This window comes from Scyliorhinus torazame, chromosome 20, assembly GCF_047496885.1.
Source record: "Scyliorhinus torazame isolate Kashiwa2021f chromosome 20, sScyTor2.1, whole genome shotgun sequence".
Taxonomy (NCBI): Eukaryota; Metazoa; Chordata; class Chondrichthyes; order Carcharhiniformes; family Scyliorhinidae; genus Scyliorhinus; species Scyliorhinus torazame.
The window spans coordinates 31,181,162-31,187,651 of record NC_092726.1 but is presented as its reverse complement, the minus strand read 5'-3'; positions in this window follow the sequence as shown (position 1 = coordinate 31,187,651).

The window sequence follows — 6,490 nt, the reverse complement described above, 5'->3', positions numbered from 1 at the left end:
GACACTGTTTAAATGCGTTTGATTTTCTGTAGGGCACTGTTTAAAAGCATTTGATTTACTGTAGGGCACTGTTTAAATGCATTTGATTTACTGCAGGGCACTGTTTAAATGCATTTGATTTACTGTTGGGCACTGTTTAAAAGCATTTGATTTACTATAGGGCACTGTTTAAATGCATTTGATTTACTGCAGGGCACCGTTTAAATGTGTTTGACTTACTGTAGGACACTGTTTAAATACATTGGATTTACTCGGGGGCACTGTTTAAATGCATTTGATTTTCTGCAGGGCCCTGTTTAACTATCTTTGATTTACTGTCGGACACTGTTTAAATACATTTTATTTACTGGAGGGTACGTAGATCACTGTTCAAACGCATTTGGGTTACGGTAGGGCACTGTTTGAATGCATTTGAGTTACTGTAGGACACTGTTTAAATGCATTTGAGTTACTGCAGGACACTGTTTAAATGCTTTTTATTTACTGTAGGGTTCTGTTTAAATGCATTTGACTTAACGTAGGGCACTGTTTAAATGCATTTGGGTTACGGTAGGGCACTGTTTAAATGCATCTGATTTGCTGCAGGACACTGTTTAAGTAAATCTGATTTACAGTAGAGCACTGTTTCAAGACATTTGATTTAGAGTCGAGCACTGTTTAAATGCATTTAATTTACTCTAGGACCCTCTTTAAGTACATTTGAATTCCTGTAATGCGCTGTTAATGCTATTTGTTTACTGTCAGGCACTGTTTAAAGGCATTTGGTTTCCAATTGGGCACTGTTTAAATGCACTTCATTTCCTGTAGGACACTGTTTAAATACATTAGATTTAGTGACGGGCACTGTTTAACTGCCTCAGTTAACTGTCGGGCACTGTTTAAATGTATATGATTTACTGTAGGGCACTTTTTAAATGCATTTGATTTACTTCAGGGCACTGTTTAAATCCAAGTGATTTTACATTAGGGCACTGGTTAAATACGTTTGGCTTGCTGTAGGGCCCTGATTAAATGCATTTGCTTTAGTGTCGGGCACTTTTTTAATACATTTGATTTACTGTGGTGCACTGTATAAATGTCTTTGGTTGACTGTAGGGCACTGTTTAAATGCATTTGATTTACTGTAGTGCACTGGATAAACGTATTTGGTTTATTGTAGGCCACTGTTGAAATGCATTTATTTCCTCTGAGGCGCTGTTTAACTGCATTTGATTGACTGCAGGGCACTTTCTAAATGCATTTGATTGAGTGTGGGCCACTGTTCAACTGCATTTGTGTTGTGCATGGGACTGTTTAAGCACAATTAATTTACTGTGGGGCACAGTTGAAATGCATTTGGTTTACTGCAGGGCACTGTAAATGCATTTGATTTACTATAAAACACTGTTTAAAAACATTTGGTTCACTGCATGGAACTGTTTAAATGTGATTTATTTACTTTGAGGCACGGTTTATATGCGATTGAAAAACTGTAGGGCACTATTTAAGAGCATTTGGTTTACTGGAGGGCACTTTGTAAATGCGATTGATATACTGTAGGTCACTGTTTAAATGCATTTTATTTGCTATAGGGCGCTGTTTAAATGTATTTGACTTTCCGCAGGGCACTGTTTAAATACATTTGATTTTCTGCATGGCGCTGTTTAAATGCATTTGACTTACTGTAGGGCACTGTTTAAATGCATTTGGTTTATCTTAGGGCACTGTTTCAATACATTTGATTTTTTGTTGTGCACTGTTGAATGCATTTGGTTTACTTCAGGGCACTGTTTTCCGTATTTCCCGTACCGACTCCCCGAACAGGCATCGGAATGTGGCGACGAGGAGCTTTTCACAGTAACTTCCTTTGAGGCCTACTTATGACAATAAGCGATTTTCATTTCATTTCACTGTTTAAATTTGTCTGATTTACTGTAAGACACTTCAAGGGCATTTGGTTTTTGCCGGGCACTATTTAAAAGCATTTGACTTACTGTAGGACACTGTTTAAATGTGTTTGACTTACTGTAGGACACTGTTTCAATACATTGGATTTACTCGGGGGCACTGTTCAAATGCATTTGTATTTCTGCAGGGCCCTGTTTAACTATCTTTGATTTACTGTCGGGCACTGTTTAAATACATTTTATTTACTGGAGGGTCCAGTTTAAATGCATTTGATTTGACGTATATCACTGTTCAAACGCATTTGGGTTACGGTAGGGCACTGTTTAAATGCATTTGATTTTCTGTAGGGCACTGCTTCAGTGCATTTTATTTACAGTAGGACACTGTTTAAATGCATTTGATTTACTGTAGGGCACTGCTTCAGTGCATTTTATTTACAGTAGGACACTGTTTAAATGCATTTGAGTTACTGCAGGACACTGTTTAAATGCATTTTCTTTACTGTAGGGTTCTGGTTAAATTCATTTGACTTAACGTAGGGCACTGTTTAAATGCATTTGGGTTACGGTAGGGCACTGTTTAAATGTATCTGATTTGCTGTAGGACACTGTTTAAATACGTTTGATTTACTGGAGGGCACTGTTTAAATAAATTTGATTTACAGTAGAGAACTGTTTCAAGACATTTGATTTAGAGTCGAGCACTGTTTAAATGCATTTAATTTACTCTAGGACCCTCTTTAAGTACATTTGAATTCCTGTAATGCGCTGTTAATGCTATTTGTTTACTGTAAGGCACTGTTTAAAGGCATTTGGTTTCCAATTGGGCACTGTTTAAATGCACTTCATTTCCTGTAGGACACTGTTTAAATACATTAGATTTAGTGACGGGCACTGTTTAACTGCCTCAGTTAACTGTCGGGCACTGTTTAAATGTATATGAGTTGCTATAGGGCACTTATTAAATGCATTTGATTTACTTCAGGGCACTGTTTAAATCCAAGTGATTTTACATTAGGGCACTGGTTAAATACGTTTGGCTTGCTGTAGGGCCCTGATTAAATGCATTTGCTTTCGTGTCGGGCACTTTTTTAATACATTTGATTTACTGTGGTGCACTATATAAATGTATTTGGTTGACTGTAGGGCACTGTTTAAATGCTTTTGATTTACTGTAGGGCACTGTTTAAATGCTTTTGATTTACTGTAGGGCACTATTTAAGAGCATTTGGTTTACTGGAGGGCACTTTGTAAATGCGATTGATATACTGTAGGTCACTGTTTAAATGCATTTTATTTGCTATAGGGCGCTGTTTAAAAGCATTTGACTTACCGCAGGGCACTGTTTAAATACATTTGATTTTTTGTTGTGCACTGTTGAATGCATTTGGTTTACTTCAGGGCACTGTTTTCCGTATTTCCCGTAACGACTCCCCGAACAGGCATCGGAATGTGGCGACGAGGGGCATTTCACAGTAACTTCCTTTGAAGCCTACGTATGACAATAAGCGATTTTCATTTCATTTCACCGTTTAAATTTGTCTGATTTACTGTAATGCACTTCAAAGGCATTTGGTTTTTGTCGGGCACTATTTAAAAGCATTTGATTTACCGTAGGGCACTGTTTAAATGCATTTGATTTACTGTAGGGCACTGTTTGCATACATTTGATTTATTGTAGGACACTGTTTGAATACATTTGATTTACTGTCGGGCTCTGTTTGTATACATTTGATTTACTGTAGGGCACTGCTTCAATGCATTTGATTTACTGTAGGACACTGTTTAAATGCGTTTGATTTACAGTAGGGCTCTGTTTGAATACATTTGATTTACTGTAGGGCACTGTTTAAATGCGTTTGATTTACTGTAGGACACTGTTTAAATGCGTTTGATTTACTGTCGGTCTCTGTTTGAATACATTTGATTTACTGTAGGGCACTGTTTAAACGCATCTGATTTATGTAGGACACTGTTTAAATACGTTTGATTTACTGGAGGGCACTGTTTAAATAAATTTGATTTACAGTAGAGAACTGTTTCAAGACATTTGATTTAGAGTCGAGCACTGTTTAAATGCATTTAATTTACTCCAGGACCCTCTTTAAGTACATTTGAATTCCTGTAATGCGCTGTTAATGCTATTTGTTTACTGTCAGGCACTGTTTAAAGGCATTTGGTTCACTGTAGCGCACTATTTTAAAGCATTTGATTTTCTGTAGCGCACTGTTTAAATGCCTTTGATTTACTGTCGAGCACTGTTTAAAAGCATTTTCTTTAATGTAGCGCATTGTTCAAATTCATTTGGTTTCCATTTGGGCACTGTTTAAATGCACTTGATTTCCTATAGGACACTGTTTAAATACATTAGATTAAGTGACGGGCACTGTTTAACTGCCTTTAGTTTACTGTTGGACACTGTTTAAATGCATTTGATTTACTGTAGGGCACTGTTTAAATGCATTAGATTTAGTGACGGGCACTGTTTAACTGTCTTTAGTTTACTGTTGGACGCTGTTTAAATGCATTTGATTTTCTGTAGGGTACTTTAACAGCATTTTATTTACTGTAGGGTACTGTTTAAATGCATTAGATTTAGTGACAGGCACTGTTTAACTGTCTTTAGTTTACTGTTGGACACTGTTTAAAAGCATTTGATTTTCAGTAGGGCACTTTAACTGCATTTTATTTACTGTAGGGCACTGTTTAAATGCATTTGCTTTCGTGTCGGGCACCGTTGAAATACATTTGATTTACTGTGGGGCACAGTTGAAATGCATTTGATTTACTGTAGCGCACTGTTTAAATGCATTTGATTTTCTATACAGCACTGTTTAAATACATTTGGTTTACTGTCGGGAACTGTTTAAATGTGATTGATTTACTTTAGGGTACGGTATAAATACATTTGAGTTACTGTAGGGCACTGTTTAAATACATTTGATTCACTGTAGGTGCACTGTTTAAATGCACTTGATTTATGTCGGGTACTGTTTAAATACATTTTGTTTGCTGGAGGACACGGTTTAAATGTAATGATTTACTGGCGGGCCCTGTTCAAATGCCTTTCGTTTACTTTAGGGCACTGTTTATAAGGAAAAAGAATAAAGACACGTACAGCACAGGAACAGACCCTTTGGCCACCCAATCCCGTGCCGACCATCCTGCCCGGCTAAACTACAATCTTCTACACTTCCTGGGTCCGTATCCATATATTCCCATTCTATTCACGTATTTGTCAAGATGCCCCTTAAATATCACCTCCTCCGGCAGCGAGTTCCAGGCACCCACTACCCTCTGCGTAAAAAACATGCCTCGTACATCTACTCTGTACCTTGCCCCTCGCACCTTAAACCTATGCCCCCTAGTAATTGACCCCTCTACCCTGGGAAAAAGCCTCTGACTAGCCACTATGTCTTTGACCCTCCTCATAGCTAATGCCCTCCATAGCAGGCAACATTCTGGTAAATCTCTTCTGCACCCCCTCTAAAGCCTCCACACCCTTCTGGTAGTGTGGCGACCAGAATTGGACACTATACTCCAAGTGTGGCCTAACTAAGGTTCTATACAGCTGCAACATGACTTGCCAATTCTTTTACTCAATGCCTCGGCCAATGAAGGCAAGCATGCCGTATGCCTTCTTGACTACCTTCTTCGCCTGTGTTGCCCCTTTCAGTGACCTGTGTACCTGTACACCTAGATCTCTCTGACTTTCAATACTCTTGAGGGTTCTACCTATCACTGTATATTCACTACCTGCATTAGACCTTCCAAAATGCCTGACCTCACATTTGTCCGGATTAAACTCCATCTGCCATCTCTCCGCCCAATCTCCAAACAATCTAAATCCTGCTGTATCCTCTGACAGTCCTCATCGCTATCCGCAATTCCACAAACCTTTGTGTCGTCTGCAAACGTACTAATCTGACCAGTTACATTTTCCTCCAAATCATTTTTATATACTACAAACAGCAAAGGTCCCAGCACTGATCCCTGCGGAACACCACTAGTCACAGCCCTGCAATTAGAAAAGCATCCTTCCATTGCTATTCTCTGCCTTCTATGACCTAGCCAGTTCTATATCCACCTTGCCAGCTCACCCGTGTGACTTCACCTTTTGTACTAGTCTGCCATGAGGGACCTTGTCAAAGGCCTTACTGAAGTCCATATAGACAACATCCACTGCCCTACCTTCACCAATCATCTTTGTGACCTCCTTGAAAAACTCTATCAATTTAGTGAGACACGACCTCTCCTTCACAAAACCATGCTGCCTCTCACTAACACGTCCATTTGCTTCCAAATGGGCAGCACGGTGGCATTGTGGATAGCACAATTGCTTCACAGTTCCAGGGTCCCAGGTTCGATTCCGGCTTGGGTCACTGTCTGTGCGGAGTCTGCACATCCTCCCCGTGTGTGCGCGGGTTTCCTCCGGGTGCTCTGGTTTGCTCCCACAGTCCAAAGATGTGCAGGTTAGGTGGATTGGCCATGATAAATTGCCCTTAGTGTCCAAAATTGCCCTTAGTGTTGGGTGGGGTTACTGGGTTATGGGGATAGGGTGGAGGTGTTGACCTTGGGTAGGGTGCTCTTTCCAAGAGCCGGTG